Source organism: Ornithodoros turicata, chromosome 4 (genome assembly GCF_037126465.1).
Source record: "Ornithodoros turicata isolate Travis chromosome 4, ASM3712646v1, whole genome shotgun sequence".
In the NCBI taxonomy this organism is placed as follows: Eukaryota; Metazoa; Arthropoda; class Arachnida; order Ixodida; family Argasidae; genus Ornithodoros; species Ornithodoros turicata.
In genome coordinates this window covers 18741204-18762688 of record NC_088204.1, presented here as the reverse complement: position 1 = coordinate 18762688, position 21485 = coordinate 18741204, and the positions used below count along the sequence as shown (strand labels likewise).

Sequence of the window (21485 nt, the reverse complement as noted above, 5' to 3'; positions counted from 1 at the left end):
CCCAGAAACGTAACCTCAGAGAGGCTAGCCTCCCTAGCACGTCCTGTATGGCTTGATCATTGCCTGGGCCTCGCGACCCAGGATGGCGCAAAATAGACAGCACTTGCCTTAAGTGCACAAATTCCTCCCGGCTCTCCCTTGCACGTCTAGCTCTCCATTGACGAAAAAGTCTCGCGGCTCCTAGTTTGGTCTCTTCCCACCATTCCGGTGAGACTAAAGTGTCAGCGCAGCGATCAACAAGGCACGCTTTGACGTCGTTACGAATTTCTGTGTCTCGCAGTAGCTCGGCACAAAGCCTCCAACAGCCGGATCCGGAGCGAGAACCTCGCAACCCAGTGAGCGAAAGACGCACACCCTCATGGTCAGAAAGATCTCCAGAGGGAAGCACATCGCATTTCAAAACATGGCTACCCAAACAAGGAGAAACGTACAAACGGTCAAGTCGGCTATGTGCACCCTGAACATTGCACCACGTGTACTGGTAAACTCCAGGATTTATGTGCGAAAATGCACCTATGAGTCCTAGGCCGCCAACTAATTGCAACAGGCCCTGGTTTACAGGCCTGCTTCCACTCCCATGACCGTCAATAGTGCAATTAAAGTCCCCCGCAATCACAAGGTTTGGGTTACCTACCATGAAATAATCGAGTCCCCTAAAAAATTCCGTACGGTCACCCCGGCGCACCGGAGCATACAAGTTCACAATTCTGAGGACTGTGCCCGCTAGGTCCAACTCAACCGAAATAACGCGGCCATCCCAATCGCGATCAAACCACTTTACCACGCCGCGACAAGATGGAAAAATTATAATGCCAACTCCTGACCGACGAAGTGAGCCATGACTAAAAAACACCCTAACATGATGGTTCGCCTCTAAATTCCTGACAGCCCTTGCTGAAAGAAAATGAGTTTCCTGCAGCAAAAGAATATCAGTGGAATGACTAGAAGCCCACTGTAATACTGAAAGTTGCTTAGTACAGCGAGGAAAACCCCTACAATTCAGCGTAGCCACAGAAAGTGCCATAATTTTAAATAATGCCCTCACAAAAACCACCATTACACGAATGTTGCTTCCTCTTAGACAACAGCTGACGCCTCTGCCTCCATGTCAATGTCACCATCAAGTCATAAGCACGTAACTTCTCGTGCGCATGCCTCACTGGCGGCGGCGAGGCCTGTGATGTTAGAGCCGCTTGAGTTTCGGAATTCGCGGTGCCCATTTTCTCCGCTTCTATTACCCTCTTCGCTGTGAAGCTTTCAATACAGGTTCACATCGATACAAAGAACCGTCTGTTACGTTTATCTAATATAACCTGGGACGACCTGTCACAACACCTTGAAAGGAACCAAATGCGCTAACGAAACTAGGTACCGGGAATAACTAATTAATGTACGTAAACAACGAGAATTGGTCGAGGCAGACCACAGTTATAGGGACCACACAGACACGTCAGCCTCAAATGCCCAGAAATTAACGAATTCAAACAACTCAGGGCAAAGAGGTGCTGACGCCAGGAATCGAACCCTTGAATTCGTTGAATTCTTCGAATTTGTTGAATTGTTTGAATTCGTTAATTTCTGGGCGTTTGAGGCTGACGTGTCTGTGTCGTCCCTAATTGTGGTCTGCGTCGGCCAGTTCTCATTGTTTACGTCGTTTACAAATCGCCCTGCTTCATGTCTGAATGAGAGAGTGAGTGAGAAAGATGTAAGAGAGAATGGGGGGGGGGGAAGCGTGGTTGGTTGTAGTGTGTCTTGAGGTACTCTAGCTCAAGGCAAAAGGCGTGCTGGTGTGGTGTAGTGGTTAGCATATTGGTTCGACTCCTAGCATCAGCACCTAGCTCTTTTCCCCGAGTTGTTTCAATTCATTAATTAATGTAAATATTTCATCTCCCTACGTCATGGCCTTTCCTTGTAACTATAGTTGCTTCTTTCAGTAAGGACTGTAGAGTTACTTGCGCAATAACCATAGTAACTATATACATGGCGCTTTTTTAATCCTTTACAGAACTTTTGTAAAAAAGCTGTGAGAGCCGCATAGATATAGTTTTTGCAGTTGTGTTATACAGCCAGGTGGACATCCCCTCGAAGAGAGTATGTAACTACAACGTGACTAGTTACCTTAATGCATTGCCCAAATTCCTTAACTAACTCATTAACTAATTACTAATTGGAGAGAGAGAATGCCTGTTTATTTACAAACATTGGAGCTGAGTGACACCCATGAGAGGTCGGCTGCTCCATTTCTTGAAAGCGTTTCAATAACGCATGAATAAAATAATATACATACAGAACAGAAGACACATGCGACAACACACACACACACACACTAAATATGTACATGACTTGGGATGTGAGGTATACATCCCGGTGCTGTTGTGATTTAATTTACATACGTGTTAGTAACGGGTGATAATACGGGAGTCTTTCAAATAGTTGCAGAATGCTATTAATGCGGCCGTCTGATGAGTTTCATTTTGCCAGGATCCAATGATCTTCACGAAGGATCACGAAGGAAAAGGTCGATCATCCAGCTTAGCGAGCGTGATCTCAAGCCTTGATCGTTCTGTAGAGTACTTCGGGCACTGCATTATTATGTGTAGCAGAATAGGAGACAATCCTCGTTGACAGCCATTTTATTTCTTTAAAAATCCTGAAACGAGGGCGTGCCGTGAAATATCCATCGCCGAATTTCGCTACGCAAATGAGCCGAAACCAAAGCAACGCGCCTAAGGAGCGCATCACCTTCACCGACGGAGGCTTATCTGAGTCGCAAATCTGTAGATCTGGCCAGCAGTCCAGCACCTACTCCAATCATCTCCATCGCTCCAAGGCACGTGGCGCTCTGACGTGGAATGAGCACAGTGCCAACGCTACCTAGATACAGAAGACCTGCTTATTGCCTCCTGTCCCTCCTTCGCTACGTGGACGTATAAAGTCAGAACTCGTCTGCTACTACGAATCGCCGTTCTGTCAATTGAAGAACTCGGAAATGATTGCTGCTAACTCGGAATCCGTAGACTTGTGAACCTGTAGACAAAAAGCGCGACACGCGTTCCAGAAAATCAGTCTTTAGAAAGATATGGGACCGTTTTGCGCTTGGTTTTAAAGTTTTCCCATTCAGTACGCGGGGACGTTCGATCACTACTCGCAGACGACGGTGGTTCGTCTTCATGGCCGCGACCGCTGAAAGCACGTTCGTGATTGGCTACCGCCGTTGAAAACACGATCCTGATTGGCTGGGCGTCCTGGCGTCCTGGGTTTTCCTCAGACGCTTTCAGACATATGTCGGCACAGTTCCCTTAGAAGTCGGCCCAGGACGCACATTCTCCCAGGGTGTCAGTCGTGACATTGCCCACCTATGTGAGGCCGACAACGGCAAGCCCTTTCACTATCACCACCACCACCACCATTGGCTGACGCTTAGTTGTTACGTCACGTTGACGAGTACGCAGGCTTTCTCTATCTAGGTGCTGTTGGCAGTGCTCCCTTCGCTCCCGATCGGCGCGGTTTCGGTTTCGGCTCATTTGCATATAGCGAAATTCGGATATGGATATTTCGACGCACGTGCGCGTTTCAGGGTTATTTAAAAACGGAATGGCATTCAGTGAGGATTATCTCCCATTATGCTATCTCGCTTTTGCCAGAAAAACCGTAATCAAAGAGTTAATGAATTTTAGGTAGTTAGCCATGTTGTAGATACATAATACGTACTCTCTTCGAGAGGATGTCCGCATGGTCATAAACTCAACTACAAAAACGGCATCTATGCCGCACTCATAGCTTTTTTATAACAAATCCGTAAAGGATACAAAGAACGGCCTCTGTATACGTACCAGTACACAGTGCCTGTACAGTATCACAGTACAGGAGTACCGTTACAGTAGCAATGTTGCAGGACCCGAACAGTAACTAGAAACTCGGTATCAGTACACTGACAAGTTAATAGTTATTAATAGTTACTATGTGTAACGTAACTGTACTTGTAACATAGTTGCTTTACAGCGCAATAGTGTGTAACTGTAACGAAGTTACTTCTCAAGGTAACTTTTCCGTAATGAGATACATGGGCCTGGACAAGAGGCGTTACAGCGTTTTCTATAAGACATATCGCGCTAAAGTCGTGCGAGGCGAAGCACCGACGGTGCATGGTTATCATGTTACAGCACAGTACATGTTTAACAACCCAAGCCAGAACATCCAACCCATCTGGCCCAACATTTGCAATACCGGGCCAATATTCGTCCAAGTTTGGACCAATACTGGGCCGGTATTGCACCAACATTAGCCACCATTGGACCAATTAGCAGCATCTTGGCCCAATATTGGTCCAATCTTGGACCAATATTGTGCCAGTATTGCCAGTATTGGTCCAAGATTGGACCAATATTAGCCACCATTGCACCAACATTAGCCTCCATTGGACCAATTAGCAGCATTTTGGCCCAATATTGGCAATATCTACACATACAGCACAGTACATGTTTAACAACCCAAGCCACAACATCCAACCCATCTGGCCCAACATTTGCAATACGGGGCCAAGATTGGCCCAAGATCGGACCAATATTAGCCACCATTGCACCAACATTAGCCTCCATTGGACCAATTAGCAGCATTTTGGCCCAATATTGGCAATACCGGCCCAATATTGGTCCAAGATTGGACCAATATTAGCCACCATTGCACCAACATTAGCCACCATTGGACCAATTAGCAGCATCTTGGCCCAATATTGTGCCGGTCTTGCCAATATTGGGTCAAGATGCTGCTTGGGGAGAAACCACCAGCGAAACCGAAAGGGGCAGACACGCTGAAGCAACAACAGGACAACTGCTCATGTTGTTGTCGTCTCTCACTTTCAGCTTGTTGTTTCTACACGTCTGCATCCTTCTTTTTTGCTGCTGCTTTCTTGTTCATCATGCTAAATCATCAACTAGCCGACGTTCTAAGTTAGTACGGTATATTACATAAAGGTGTTCTCACGCCTCCCTTCTGTTTTCACTGAGTTAGTGCGGTAAGATTGCTATTCTGTTATCGAAGCTAAAGTTGACTGTGTACACCTAGAAGTTTCTGCGTTTAAAGAGCAGGGGGAATTATCTCAGACCGTATCGGACAAAAACATGCCGAGTATATTTCCTTTTCTTCGCCCTAGCCACGAGGGTGATTGACGGAAATTAATTGAGACAGTGGACGAGTAATTTGTTGTCAGTCCGTATAAACCTCTATGGCTCCATGGTATAAACTCAGCTCCTTTTCTATTCAAGCGCAGCAGTGGCAGAATTAAAGTAGCACAGAAGTCATTTTTAATTCCCTGTTTTCTTTCTATAAAACTGTTAAGTAGGCTAGTAAAATGCACGATGAGAAGAAAATTACTCTACAGAGCCATAATTATCGCAGAAATTGAATTTAAAGTTCGCCGGAAAAAGGCGACCCGATGCGCATCGGCGGTGGAGAGAAGTATAAGCCCGTGACCTTGCGCTGACGCTACACCGTCCGCGCTCGCTGATTGGTTCAGAGTATCGTCTTCTATCGCCCCCCCCCCCTCCCCGAGGGAACGGCTTTACCGACTACAAAAGAAGAAAGCTCTAATGCGCAAAAAGAAAAAGACAGGCGCTGACCTCGACTGACTGCGCAGACGTTATGACGTCATAGGTCGTCCCTCTCCTCCTTGTTACACCTCGGGGAGTGAGTCGAGAGTGAACGAGGGCAGCTGTGTTTGTTTACGTTTTCTTTTTCTTTTTTAAGCTGCATGCATCAAAACCTTTTGTGCTGTTCGGCAAATTGAGGCATATACTTCCATCAGACGTCTTAAACTGAAAATATTTTGGATGGCTCTCTGTACTCCTTAGATGTTTTATAGGAAAAGGAGTAGTTAAATATAGATCCCAAACATTCGACAAGACCGTGCCTCTCGATCGGGCCTACATTACAATATCAGTTTCGTGCCTACCATTATACCTGTAGCGCCCTTCCTCGGGACTGCTGCCTTGAAAAGATGCCACGGACGCATTTACTAAAGTTTCTTGCAAGAGAAGCAGAGATGACATTGCTCATTTGCGCATTAAAACCCATCTAGCTTTTCCTCTTGTCCCGCTGGAATATATGCCACTATTCCGACCACCGGGCAATATATAGGAACCGGCTTCACTGTGATTGGTTTTTTACTAAGAGTGGCATCTCAAGGTTACCACGGCGACCGCTTCTGGGTTATTCGCCGCCGCTGTCCTATAATCCGGGATCGTCAGAAACGTCGGCTAAAGATGAGGCCTGACAACCGTACACGAGATATGGAAGCTTTTTTTTTTCCTTTGAGAGAACATGAGTGGATTTTACGCGTAGCTCCTAAGTGCCCCGTAGAGTAATATTTTTTTTTCCGGGTGGTGGGGGTGAGGTTTAATTTGATTGATTTACTTCGCAGAAGGACGGAGAGCCTACGGTGCCAGCAGGTTCGTTTCGTCCCTCATTAAAAGAGGCTTTCTCTCTCTCTCTTTATTCTTTCTTTTTTTTTTTCCTTCCTCTTCTTCTTCTTAGTTGCTGTTCGATGCTTCTGCAAGAAGAAGGCTTGATGATTTTGCGGGTCCACTTACAAGAAGAGCATTGTTTTTTGTTGTTTTTTCGTTTCTACTACGCATTTTATTAAAACACACGCTCCGCAAAAGTTCGATCGCCATTTTGTTTAAAACAACAACAAATAGATGATGATGATGATGGTGGTGGTGGTGGTGGTGATGACATGTGCTGTTTAAATGCATAATGTGTTCACATAGAGAAAACCTCCTATCCTGATCAATTTCGTGGTTGTTTTCCTTCTTTGTTTGTTTGTTTGTTTGTTTGTTTGTTTTTCTTCTTCTTCTTTCTTTTTTCTTTCTTTGCTGGGAATAGCAAGCCGTCGTAGCGCAGGCTAACCTTTCCCTCCTTTTTTTTATGATAAACCTATATAACCCCCTGTTCAAAGGTGACGAGCTCCAATTTCAAAAAGCGGGTCAAGGTATGCGTAATTTCACGCCATATGACTTATTATTATCGATAGTAACTGTCAAAGTAACGCGTTACTTTTTTAGCCGTTACTGTATTACAATTTTGGCCGAGTTATTTGTCACGGTAAAAAAAAAAAAAATACGTTTGCCACCAGAGTAATAGCAACGGTGATCAACTAAGTACCTTTTTCGAGTAACGTGTACAAGTCTGGTTCCAAGACTACGAGTACGAGGAGGAGGAGGTTGTCATACATATTCTCTCCCGCAAAACACACACACACACACCGCCAGTGACCGCAGAACAAAAATAGCCGACCGTATAATAATCGACGCAAGCGACAACAAGTAATCACGTTAGCAGCGCGTCATTTCGGTATGCGGGCTCGCTCTAGAATATGGGATCAATACCCTCCGCGTTGCACACCCAGCCCACGCCTTACAGAGCTGGCTTCACCTGCATAACAATGGGACAATGCTGCGCGATTTGGAGACTCCCGTTCTTACGATCAGGGTTGAGTAATCATTAATCCGTCGGCGATAGAGTAGACACAGCTCGCCGGGAGACAAGTTCTCTTGATGCCCAACATTGGTTGTCGGTTGTTGGAAGGTGATTAGCAGTTAATTATTTTGGCGTCAACGTCAATCTTTGATGTGTACGGCGGCAAACATAGAGGAATGGAGTAGCTCAGCAGTGTTCGAGTATGTGAGGTACGATACTGGAAGGAAGTGTTCGGTGTATGGAATAATTTTGACGTTTTCGACGGGATAAAGGATTGTTTGAATACGGACGTCACCTGCGTGTTATCTTTCTATCTAATCTAACTTTAAATAGCGACATTTAGCAAAAGCCTCAGATCAAGAGCCGCCGATATTACGAACTGAACACGCTTGTCTTGCTCCCTCATTATCTTTGAATGGCTTTCGTCCGTCGAGCTTTGCGCTCTGTCCGTCTGCGAAACCCACCCAGATGCTCCAGATGAGTTACAGAAACATCTACCATTCTCCTAGCTGATGCTAGGGAACTGGCGACCAAGTCTTCGTGCTGGTCCACCGAACGCAGATGTGCCTTATTCGCAAATGCGGGACACAAGTAGACCTGTAAGGATACGTTCAAAACAGCTTCTATTGCCAACTGCAGGAAAACAGTTGACCGCACAAGCCAGAGAGAAGGAAAGCACACGGGCTCTTTCCGTGTGCTTGCCTGAGAGGAGTATCGCTTTCCTCCTTTCCGGCTGCAATAGCGAGTGTGAGGCTGCCTGTAACAAGGTGTGTAGCTTTGCCATCGAAATAATCGAAGTGCATCATGCGCTCTCTGTCTGCGCCGTAATGAACAGGTGGTTGTCTTTTCTTTTTTCTGTCCAGCAAGCGGCCCGTAGTCAAACGCGCAAATGTCGTGCAAATCGGGTGCAACCCGTATTGGTCGTGAACAGATTCGGTTGGGAATAGTCGTGTTTAACACAAATCTCAAGTATTAACCGTCGTTGTTCAACCAGCTGAGTGCTGGAGCCGTGGAACACACACGGTGACATTTCCTTGTCCTCCAGGCACAACCAAATACTACAATACTCTGCTTTGCAGTTCGATAGCAAAGGGGGCGAGCGCGTACGCAAGCCCCCACTACCAAAAATTGCATGTCCCAGCTACCCCGATTTGGGGAAGTGGCGGGTTTCAACCAAGACGCAGTGCAATGCCTTAGCCTCCTCCCGGGGAACCTGCCTCAATGATCACAGGCTACCCGACACCAGGTAAGTATGCCTTTCTTTCCGTCTCGGGCCACCCCTAAAGGAGCATTGCATACGAAGCGAGAGGTGTTTGCTGTAGCAACAGGGGCGAAAGCATACAGTTACAATGCATCAGCTTTAACAACAGCAACGTACGACAATTTGCCTTGTCCTGATTGTTTTGTTTCTTATTTAAACTATTGGATTTTTACCAGCGTAATCATGAACTGACAGCCCCGATGCCAGGCGACCACCTGACATCATATCATCATCGTCGTCTCAAATCGGTTGAGATTTCAGGAAAAATACTTCCGGCAACAGCACCGCATTCATCGGGGCAAGGATACTGCCCCGACGACCGTTTTATAGGTCGCGCAATCAAAGGCACGGCCCACCCGTGGGCGGACGACGTTATCAAGGGGCCCTTCTCTGAAATATGTAGGACCAGCTCCCCTCTGCCACGTACGCGGATTTGAAGGGCGACAAGAGTTTCAGTGTCATGAGCACTGGGGCGCCAATCATCCTGGGCGTTAACGTGGTACTGGGAGCATCCCAATGAAGGCTACTGAAGGATGCTCGCACGTTTTCAGTCATGGGTAGTTCTTTCGGACTGACTGGTTTTCCTGCCAAAATGAATATATCTCCCCCCCCCCCTCAAACCTCAGAGCAAGAGGGACTGCACACACACCTCCCCCTCCTGTACCACCATCATCTCCCCCGTGCCTCAGAGAGAGAGAGATAGAGAGAGAAATTCTACCTGTGTGTGTGTGACAGTTGTGAATAAATGTGTGCTTTAGTTGTGCGAACGGATTGTTCGTGCAGTCGAACCTCGTAAAATGGTCGTTAATCTATCTACGGTGAGCTAGCTCACAATAACCTAACATCATCGCTTTATGACCATTTTGCTCGGAAACAATTCCCTTCCCATGTACATCCGTCTCGTTAATCGCTTATCCGACCATGACCAAGATTCTACGCAGAAATATCGGGTGAATACACGAATTCAATCTTTGATATTATGCGGTTCTGTAGTGCAGTTCTTCCTCAACCAATATACTATGTGCGGGCGATAAAGGTATAGCATACAAACATTCTCAAATAAGGAAATACACAGTACAGTACATGGACGTCATACCACAAATATCTAAAAAGTTCACCATTGACAGTATAGAAGTTCTGGTTGCTGGCAATCGCAGCTGCCTTGCGCTATATGACGGTGGTGAAATGGTCGGTGCACTACGACGATGATGCAGGAACCATGGGCGGTGCACCGCCAGCAAAGTGGCTGTAGCAAATTAATGGCCGTTTCGCAGGTAGCCATTTAGTCTCGTCGAAATTAAAAGAAAAAAAAAGAGTCAGTGACGAATTCAATATCTTCCGGGTTTTTTTCTATAATCAAACTCAAACTCAGAAAAGAAATCAGGCTATTTACGCTCACGTAGTGCACAATGCAATGCAGGTACCAAACGTGTCAACAAACACTGACATCAAGCTGCGAACCCAGTGGTCTCCCGAAGGCAAGGGAATCATGGGAAATGGGAAACCTCGTCCCTATATAGTAGACAGTTCTTGCAGGTATTTGCGCAGCACTTCGTAGACCACCGTGCCGAAATGTGCCCTAAACGGGAAAACCCAGGAAAAACACTGAGGTCTGACCGGAAATGGGCTGCGTCTCTGTCTTGAAAGGCCGTCATCTCAAAGGAGCAGCGAAGGTCCTCTTCCACAAATTTTTCGTTTTTCAGCTGAGGAGTATCCGGCAACAATTTACACGAGCTCTTGCGCAAGAATGATGACGCTGGCTGACCTGTATAGCGCTCCCGCCCGAGGTCTTTGGTGTGCACACCCTTTAGAAACCCCTCATCTCCTTCGTGGAGCACGAGTTTTACTGACGTCGCTTCGTGAAATGGAGAGCCCCCTACGAGTAGCGCCGCGTCGTGTCCGTACGAGACAATTTTTTATGCGTGTGAGAGAGAAATCAGACCTCGCGGCTTCTCCTCGCTTTTTGTAGTAGAAGATGAGGCAATTATACAGAGAAGGACAAACACAGCACAAACCTCAGTACGCCCAGTTGCATACTTCAATTTGGTAGCATCTCTGACACGCAATCAGAGGGAGTAAGTTCGAATCCCACTTCTGGGTGCCTTTTCATCAACTGTCATTATTAAATTCCCCTCACTCTCATGCTACGTCACGCGGACCTAGTTACGTCACTCAAGCGCATCGGGCCGGGCCTCCAAGTTGCGCCGCACCGCTCTTCAGGGCGTCTTTTTTTTTTTTTTTTTTTAGTCGCGCCTTGATAAGATACCGTACAGCGATCATATTGTGCATGGTGACTCTCGAAAGAGCAGCGCGCGCGCGCGCGAGGTCATGTTTATTAATTTAGTTGTCTGTGTAAAAGGAATGTATCTGACAATGTTACGGAGCTGCTGTTTGCAAAGACTGCCACAGTGCTATGATTTGTACTGCCCCAGCCAGAATTAACTCAATTACAAAGATGTGTAGTTATAAACTACTACAGGAGCGGCAGATCTGGGAAACAGTGAAACCTGGTGACTACACATCTTTCTTTTTTCTTTTTTTTTTCCGCACTTTTGACATTTCACACTTAGTTGTTTCGCACAAGCTCTACAGCTCGCCTGGAAAATACAGCTTTCTTGCTCTAACGCTGCTTCTTCCCCCAAGCTTGTTCACATCTGTCTTTAACAATTTTCTGAACTTCCTTTCGGCGTTGACTTGCAGCAATGCAACCAGCTATGTGCTTGTTTTTCTTTCTTTCTTTTTTCTTTTTCTCTTTTGTGAGTTCTGTAAGGTAATCAATGTCAGCCACATGTTGTTACGGGAAAGAATGCGTCGTTAAAACACATGGCATGGCGAGTTTGTTATGTGCTTCTCCCTCGCTTCAAGCAGGCTCATACGCACGTGCAAAGTTACGATCTATGTCTGCATGGCCATCGGTAAGCCGGCGAACTTACCCTGCTTTTCAGGAACAGGCTGTGTCGTCTACATGCCTTTCTTTGATCGTGAAGGTAACTTTATGAGGATCCCCGATCAAACTCGACGTCGAAAAGACATACGGCAAGATTGTGCAGGACGGTTGCACCCAATCTCGGCGTGTTTTGCTTCAACTACCTCATCCCTTTGCAGGAGATACCGCGAAGAATCGCATGGACTGCCGACAGAAAGGGGCGGTATCACTTCAATGAGAAAACATCTTGGTCAAGAGGTCTGTACCAACGTCAAAAGCATGCTCGTCGTGTGTGTATACATACATACCTTCGACATCGTCGGCTTCGTCCATGTTCAAGTGCTGCCAGGCGCTTAAGCCGGGCTTCTCATGTGCCCGACAAGCACCTTCAATCCTCCGTTATATAACACGCAAAATATATATAGCAACGTTTTGTGTTACGAGCTAGATATTAGGGAGTTTTAGCGAATGGTACGCTATCGCTATTGCGTACGTAAGGGATAGCGTTGGCTGTTCTGCGCACTGCGCGAAGCTCTCTTTCTGTTACGGGCGTGCGCAGAAACGTCAACGCTACCCTTTACGTGCGTAAAGGCGATAGCGTACGATGTACTAAAACTCCCTATTAGTGAGTTTTAGTATAACATATACGCTGTCGCCTTTGCGTACGTAAGGGGTAGCGTGGTGGTTCTGCGCAATGCGCACAGCTCTCTTTACGTTCTGCGCAATGCACAAAACTCTGCTTGTGTCTTGCGCGTGCGGAGAACCACCAACGCTACCCCTTACGTACACAAAGGCGATAGAGTACGTTATACTCAAACTCACTATTGCACGTGCGGGTAATGTTGTGCCCGTGCCACGACGTGTCCAGCTTGTGTCATTGTCAACCTACACGATTTCAGAAAACGTTATTCAAAGTTAATGGACCTTTTAGAAACTAATACAGCGTTCTTCCTATATCGGCTGAATGCTTGAAACGGTTGAATCCATACGGTTGAATGGATTATTGTGGACCATATAAATTAGCGAGAGTCAAAGCTGCCTTGCCTATTAACGTTACATCGTACGCAGTCGTACTATACCTCCGATCCCGAGCATGCAGACAGCACAGATGCATGGAGATCGTGCCGATATATAACACAGTCCTCGAGATGTCTGCATTTTCCTGTGTGCCCATTGCATAACCATTCAGTCTAAAGTAATAAAATGGCGTAAGCTTCGAAGCTCGTTGCGCAGGCTGCGTGCATTCCATTACATCAATGTAGCACTCTTATGCAACTCGAAAGGAACAGAAGTTATCGGCTGCTAAGAGGGGTGTACCTCGAAATAGAATGATCGAAATCCCCGTTGCAAAATAAACTACTGTAAATAAATGTTATCTGCAGAACTTAGACTAACCTGGACATAAAAACGCAAACACCGAACTTGAAATAACCTAATAATAAACTACCCAACGTGTTGTTCTGTCCGCCCTGTTAAGCCTAACGGGCGCTAAAATGTGGCTTTCGTTCGCTAAACCGATTTGGACCGACATAGAAAACCCGTGAACTTGAGTGGTTAAATAGTGATGTCGTGTTTTTAAACACGGCATATCATCTTACGAAGCAATCGAGCATTCTCCTTGGTTCTCCTTCTTCAGTATCTTATCCTTATCTATAGCTTGTGGGATTATAACGTGCAGTTCGTATCAGTGCAAAGGGGACTAACTCCATAGGTAGTTCGCCTACTTGGTGACAATGCACACACACACACACACACACACACACACACAGTATAGTGCGCTTCTAGTGTTCCTGTTTGTGTAAAGGGGTCTATAATACCTACATAGGTAGCTCACCCGCTTGGTGACAATACATTCAAGAACGTGAATTTCGAGATCGGGGATTTCGCAACCGGGACTATCGAGGTCCTCCCCCAAAGAGCGCCTTGACTTCGTGATCGAATGCGTCTAGCATCAGGGTAACAACCACGAGCCTTGAGTGTGTAGCTAAAACAGACTGTGGATGATATCACTGTCGTTCGATACAAGGGAATGCGGCCGCTTCGGGAAGCTTCCGGAAGTGTCGTAGAGGACATGGCATGTAGTATACGCCATGTACGGGATCTCTGGCATCAGTGGTGCATGTGTAATTCTACAGTCACAAGAGGGCACGACACCCAATTTCAATAAAACTTTAGCCATCATACCCTGCATAGCCCCAAGCTGCACAACATCTTGGCCCAATATTGGTCCAATATTGGCGATACAGGCCTAATATACTCTGTGCAAGTTGAACTTCTGCGCAGGAGAGGGGAAGATGGGAGGAGAAATCACGTGGGCAGCGTTCCTCCACTCACCGGTCGGTGCGGAGTAACTAACGTGCTCGATTTTGTGGTTGCGGTTACTTCGTTGCATCCTTCCCACGTGAACCTACCCACGTGGGTTCTCCGCGTCCAGTTGGTTGTGCTGGGGGGCGGCCAGTCATGTGCCGCGTTAGGATACGTCAAAGGTTGAGGGAAAGGACGAACAGAGGAGCTGCGCGGAAGCGTGACCTACTTGCATAACGTATTGGTCCAAGATTGGACCAATATTGGGCCTCTATTGCCAATATTGGACCAATATTGGGCCAAGGTGTCGCCAAGGTGTCGGCCAAGGTGTCAAGGTGTCGCCAAGGTTGGGCCAAACGTCGTCCTGCTAGTCGCATGGCTATTGTGAGTCTACGGGCAGAATTGCAGGCAACAATAGCGAGAAATAAACAGCTTTTTTATAGAGTTACCTTACCAACTTTTATTCAGTCCTCTCCAAAAAAGTTCTGGAGGTACCTCACTCCTAAGAAAGCACCTCAAACCCAAATTATGACGAGATCTGATGAGTACCTTCCAGATACTTTCAATGCCTATTTTTCTTCCGTCTTTTCGGTGGAGAACGGAATTGTCCCTTCCTTTGCAGGTCATGGTTTTCCTGCTATGAAGGACGTTTTGTTTTGCAACGAGGGCATACTTTCTCTTCTCCGAAATTTGGATGTAAAGAAGAGTCCAGGCTATGATGGGATTGATAATCACTTCTTGAAAAGATACGCCGATTGGGTGTCCCTGTATCTCCAAATAATATTTACTAGAGCTTACACAACAGGTCAGATACCGTTTGATTGGAAGGTTGCAAAGGTAATACCAGTTCCCAAGAAAGAGGCAGCAAGAGATGTTCAGTCTTATCGACCTATTTCTCTCTTGTCCACAAGCTGCAAAATATTCGAACACATTCTTAGTAAACACATGGCTTCGTACCTTGCGGAACACAGACTTCTTTCTCGTTATCAGTATGGTTTCAGATCTGGCTCAGGTACTGTAAACCAGTTAGTCGAATTTGTACACGACCTTTCTATTTCCGTTAATCGAAACAAACAAACTGATGTTATATTTCTTGACCTTGAAAAAGCTTTCGACAAGGTGTCACATTCTAAACTTCTACTCAAGGTCAAGGCCATCTTTAAAAACGACAAGCTATGCGGTTGTTTGCAGTCTTATCTATCTGATCGTTTCCAGTTTGTCAGTTTTGAAAACAGCCCTTCAGCTATGACGTCGGTCACTTCTGGGGTCCCTCAGGGTTCAGTTTTGGGTCCATTACTATTCATAACTTTTATTAACGACATTGCTGAAGGCATTGGTGCTAACATCAAGTTGTTCGCGGACGACTGTGTGTTATACCGTGAAATATCTTCAGGAGACGACCATGAAGCTCTGCAGTTATCATTAAATAAAATTTTGAGCTGGCGTGACCTATGGCAAATGAGCGTTAATAGGAGCAAAAGCGTAGTTATGAGCGTGACTACAAAACGGTCTCGGTTGATACATGACTATACTATAAACGGTGCGGTAATGAATCGAGTATCAAATTATAAATATCTAGGTATAACATTTACCGACAGCTTGAACTGGAATAGTCATATAACAGAGACTGTTCGGAAGGCCGGTACCCGCCTCAATTATTTACGTAGGATCTTAAACGACGCAGATTCTCACACGCGGCTAATTGCGTACAATGCACTAGTACGATCAGTTATGGACTACGCTTCGGTGGTATGGTTCCCTGAGCAGCAGAACAAAATACATATGCTTGAAATGATCCAAAAAAGAGCTGTTAGATTTATTTATGGCAGATATTCGCGTTATGACTCCCCCTCGCAATTACTCCACCTCGCGGGACTGACACCATTGTATCAAAGGACTCGAATTCAGCGACTATGCTATGACTACGCAGCACTTGCAGCGACTACTATGCAGCGACTACTATGGCTCATAATAAATAACCATACCTGTATTAGGCCTTCTGATTATATTACATTTAACACAACTGGTAGCCACCGAACGAAACATAGCAAACCCATTAAACAATTATTTTCTAGGACTAACTGCCTTATGTACTCTTTCTTTCTGCTGTCCATTCAGGCATGGAACGAACTGACGGAAGAAATGGTATGGTGTGACACCTTGTCGAGTTTTATGCTGGCGATCGCAAATTTATAGGTAGAATGTGCTGCTGCGTTTGTTGTAATCTTATGTGATGGTTCTATGCGTGTGTAGATGGTTTTTGATATATGGTATATACATGTGTTCGAGGTTCATCTAAATTTTCTGTATATCCGCGGCTGCTACGGAGCAAGATGTTTCTCCGTGTGTATGTAATCCCACTCCTTTTTTGGCGTCTATGACGCTAGAAGTATAAATAAATAAAATAAATAAATAAGGTGTTGTGCTGCTTGGTGCGGAGTACAAGACTGCTGTAGGAGGAGCGCATCAACACCGCCACGTCTAAGTACGGTCCATCGACATCGTGCTACTGTGGTCCAGTATGGTACACTAAAAGCAACGCAACAGAAATGACCACTGTGGCAGCAAATGTGCAAAACATCCTGGGTAACCGTGCAGCTGCACGGACGTCGCTGCTATGCAACGTTGACCCTGAGTAACGTTTCCGAGTGCTTCCGTCAATTCCGCAAAGCAAATTGCGTATCTCCTACATATAGGCTATACGACTGCATGTCTACTCCGAATTCCAATTTTTTCGACTATGGTGAATATGGTTCACCATATTTCGGCTCACGTCTCCTCCCCATCATCATCATCATGATCATCATAAACAGCATCAACAACAGCATCGTCGTCGTCGACAACAACGCCAAGACTAAATGCTGCTTGTCATCGCACCTTCCGCTTTCGCCAAGTTAGGGCCTTTTCTTTCTTTCTTTCTCTCTCTCTAAAACTGAAGCTTTGGAGGCAACGTTTTGACACGGTGTGCTGAGATCGAGAACGAGTAGCCCCACGCTCCAGTAGCCCAAGCCCCAGCCCAAGTAGCTCCAGGCTGCCGCCGAGCACTGACGTCGGTGACTATGTACAGTCATCCAATAGAAAAATTTTATGATGGCTCCTATTCCGTTTTCTCATGTTGAAACTCGAGCTTCTCTAGCGCACGATGGAGACACGCATAAATAGACACCTTGTCGTTTAAGGGCTGTCCTGTGTTAAGCTTGGCCTTCCAAAAATATATGTGACTCTTTCGTAACCTCAAAACTCTCTGGTTTCCATCCATTATAGAGCGTGAAGCACTAAAAAGGTAACAGGAAGAAAAAATTTCCCAGTTGAAGTCATATTGAGTGACATAATTGGAGTGACGTCATATGCTTTTTCAGGATACAGGACGTAAACACGTTAATACCTCATGGTCGTCGGTTGTCCTTTATTTGTGTGCATATCTGTCGAAAATTCGGATCCTAATCATCGGATGCTCGATATACCAGCTCCCGAGGGCCATTCCTGTATCGGAACATAACGCTACCACGTAAGCGCTACAATAAGGCGGCGACAATGTCACCGCTAGCGATTACAACATGCGCTGCAGCATGCCTGCTGGTTCCTGTCAAAGTCTCTATGTCCAGAAACACGTGCGCGGTAGCGCATGAGCAGGAGGAGTACTACACACTCTCTCAATGTCCGGGGTATCGGCTTCAGCGGATTGACGTAGCATCTGTCTTGGTGTTCAGTTACAACCCCCACCCCCATTCCCCCAAGGCGTCAGTCGTGACGTTGCCCACCTATGTGAGGCCGACAACGGCGAGCCCTTTCACCAGCACCAGCACCACCACCATCACCACCACCTACAACCCCCACCACCACAAAAAAGACGTTGACCAGACGCGCCTCTGGGACATTGTGGAAGTTGCCGTCCGCAGAGAGCTATGAGGGCGGAGAGGGCGACAACCAGGAGTCAGATAAGCGCCACAATAACGGCCAAGATGTCACATTTCTCTACCAGCACAAAACGATTAGATGAGGATATTTCGCTCGTGTGAATAGACCTCTCCCTGTTTGTAAACAAATGACGTCATAGTGTTGGACAACGCCACCAATTTGGTAGAGTTGAACTATACGCTCGAAGCTAGGGGGCGAACAATGTCGCACCCGAAAGCTACGTTCTTGAGGGGTTTACGAGGGTTCCTGAAAGGGACGCGACATTCGGTCCTACTTTTCTTTCAACAGGAGGCAACGAACAAGTGCCCATTCGTGGAACCCAGCCCTCCCGTTCCGATTTCAGTCTGTCTACCACGTCACGATGACGTTTCTCGGGTAGAGGTCTATTATACGGCGCTTCTTGCTCGACATGACAGCTTACTCTAGCGAAGCCTTAGTGCACCACGTCGGCTGTCGTTGTCGATCTGAAAGCGGACAACAGTACGAAGCACGATGGAATTGCGCAGTTGCATTAGATGGGCAAATAAAGTAACACGGGAAATAAGGCCTGTTCCGACGTATAATGACTTGGTGTACAGCGCTAGAAGATTGCACTAATTTTCCTCCCAGTGCTGCAAACCGCTAAAATATAGCCCTCGCCGGAGTTGAGCACGTGTCAGCTTTTCCAGCACCAGTATTAGCACTCGATTCGTTTCTGACCAATGAGGATCTCCTTCAGCGATGACGTCACGGAAGTCTGAAGTCGTTGCGGAAGTTGTTTTGGTTCCGCATTTCGCGGTACGGCGACCGCATTGGAATCGACGAGTTTGTCGTCCAAAATGTCTGGTAATTTTCCGTTCACTCAATTGATCGAACATGTTCGTCCGCATGCTGTCGAACTCCGGAGGCGCCATGATGGGAGAGACCAGAAACGACCACCGAACTTCCGCTGAATGATAGCGCTTGCGACGCTGTGCAAGTGGTGCCGTCCGATCACAATCAGCGCTGTTTTTTTATGCGCGTTGTTTAGTACCGCTATATTGGCGCGCTGTTATACGTTGGAACAGACGCATATAGTCGCGGCAGCTATGCGGCGAGGCAAGTTTGTTTTTGTTTTTGTTTTCAAGGGAAGTAGAGAAGGCGCACGTGTATCACTGGCCGATCCGGATTGGATGCACGTGTTCGTTTGAGATCAACTTGATCCACGCTCTTTCATGCCATGCCGAGTACAGACGACCTGCACCCCTACGTCATCCATTACGTTTCGCCGCCGCGCAAAGCATGCTGGTGGGTATTATCAACTTTATCAGCCTATCAGGCGACGCATTTTTTCCGCTTCTTCTATAAACGACCCTCTGTTTACAAACATGTGACGTCACGAGAAGACCGGTTGGAGGTTATATTTTGCTGTGGTGGGCAAGAAGCGGGAAAAACGCGTCGGCTGATAAAGCTGATACTGCCCACCAGCATGCTTTGCGCGGCGGCGTTACGTAATCAATGACGTTGAGGTGCAGGTCGTCTATAGGTGGTGGTGACGAAACCGGCTTGCCGTTGTTGGCCTCACTTATGTGGGCAGCGTCACGACTGTAGCCAACAACAACAACAACAAATAAATTAATTATAATGAATGGGGAAATTCGCCACGTAAGGTGCCGCCCACTACCCCAAGGCACAATGGGGCGGGATGGGGCACTGTAGCCAGGATGAGATGAGACGATATGATAACAGATGTTGGAAGGATTCGGCCGTGCCCGGTAAGATCGGGTTCAATCGGAACTCCAACGAATCACAGTCGTCACTTCCGCATTTTGCGAGGTCAAGCAAGAGCGACTGTTGGGTCTGCTGAGTTGAGTTTGCCGGATGTGGACGACGCCTTCCCTCGGGCTCTTGACCGGAGCGGGGTTGTTTTTCGCAGGTGCATTCTGGTCAATTATGTCTCGCATTTCCCAGAAAATATCAACTTAATAAATTAATGAATTAATTTTAGCTAATTAGCCGTACAGTAGTTGCATACGCTGTCCCACAGGATGTCTGCCTGGCCCTAAAACCCGCCTGTGAAAACGAAACTTATGCAGCCTTAATAGTTTTTACAGAAAAAATTTATGTCGAATAAATAAAAAAAATCATGTATATGAACAAATGCGGCGATTAGATTGACCCTAGAAAAGCGGGAAAAAAAATATGGGTTTCGAACGGTACTTTGGCTACAGAGGAACAAAGAAGATGTGCCCTTTCTACATTACGTGTATCACAAAACTGTAATGATAGTATAATCCAATAGTGAAAATCTGTATATAGCTGTATTATATGCTATTTAAAATAGTAATGTCACGCTGCACACGGTATTGTAGTTTACATACATGAATGAACGTGAAACTATAACATCTTTCTTTTCTTTTTTTCTTGCGGTAGCGCAGAACATTCAGTACATACATTTTATGACGGAAATTCCATCATGCGACGCTGACTTCCACCACTCTGCTGTAACTGGAACACTTCGCGACAAAAAAATGCAGCTTCAAGAAAAGAACCTCTAACGAGACACCAATTAAAAAGGGTGTCAATTAAAAACGCCAGATGACCCAAACACAAAAGATCGACGTCACCAGACACCGTCTTCGCAGTCAGGAGATACTGTATTACAGAATTGGTTCATCCAAACGGCTCGTGTTGCAACGTCGTGCATATTTTAAAAACGCATCTCGCGTCGTTCCCCCGAGCGGCAAGGCGCCTGCAGCGCCGCCGAGCGGGACTTTGCCATTATTTATGTCCAAGGCACGCTGCTGTACTCGCTCTCGAAACTTGCGGAACTTTCCGTTTCTTTTATTCTTTTTTTTTGCAACTTTTACTCGAGGATGGCTCGCGCCGTGCACGCGGTGATCAATCGTCATTTTCACGATGCCGCCGCAGTTTTTGTCCCCGGGTCGGGCGCGTGGAACTGCTAGACGCGGCACGTTGCTGCCGCGTCTCTCTAGAAATAATGTATATATACTGCGTATTTATTCGGGGACCTTTATTTTCCCGGGTCTGCCTTGCACGATCTGCTTCGGAAGAGAGAGAAAGATAGAGGAAATGAAATATAAACGGGAGAGTGTTAGCGTGCGGGAAGCTCATTATTCAATTGGTGTGTTCTTTGGTGGAGTTTTGAGGTAATTGGCTACCGTGTAATAACGGTTGTTCTTTTGCATGACGTCAAGCTGGAGGACGCGGTGGTAGGAAGTGAAATGTAGAAAAGTTGGATTCTATATAAAGAACCCAGTGCTCTTGTTTGTCTTACCAATACCGTGTATCCACACGAGCGACAACCCCACGGAATATTCTAGTGGAAGCAGAAGCAGAAAACTGCTCACGGAGTAGACGGTTCGGGGTAGAGCACTCGCACGGTACCGGAATTTGGGACGCCACCTATAGCAGACGACACCGCCTTCGTCTTTTCCTGTCGTCTGCTACGGAATATCTTACCTATAATATGTATCCACACGGGCGACAACCCCACGGAGTATTCTAGTGGAAGCAAAAGCAGAAAACTGCTCACGCAGTAGACAGTTCGCGGTAGAGCATTAGCACGGTGCCGCAATTTGCGACGCCGCCTATAGCAGACGACACCGCCTGCGTCTTTTC

The 21485-nt window shown here is 46.5% G+C and overlaps 1 non-coding gene across 1 annotated transcript; it reads right to left on the bottom strand.

The window, feature by feature from the left end:
- Window positions 1-8566: 8566 nt before the first annotated feature.
- Window positions 8567-8730, bottom strand: LOC135393579 (U1 spliceosomal RNA). Its single transcript, XR_010422679.1, has one exon. It is a non-coding gene; the product is annotated as a U1 spliceosomal RNA (small nuclear RNA).
- Between the last annotated feature and the right edge of the window lie 12755 nt (window positions 8731-21485).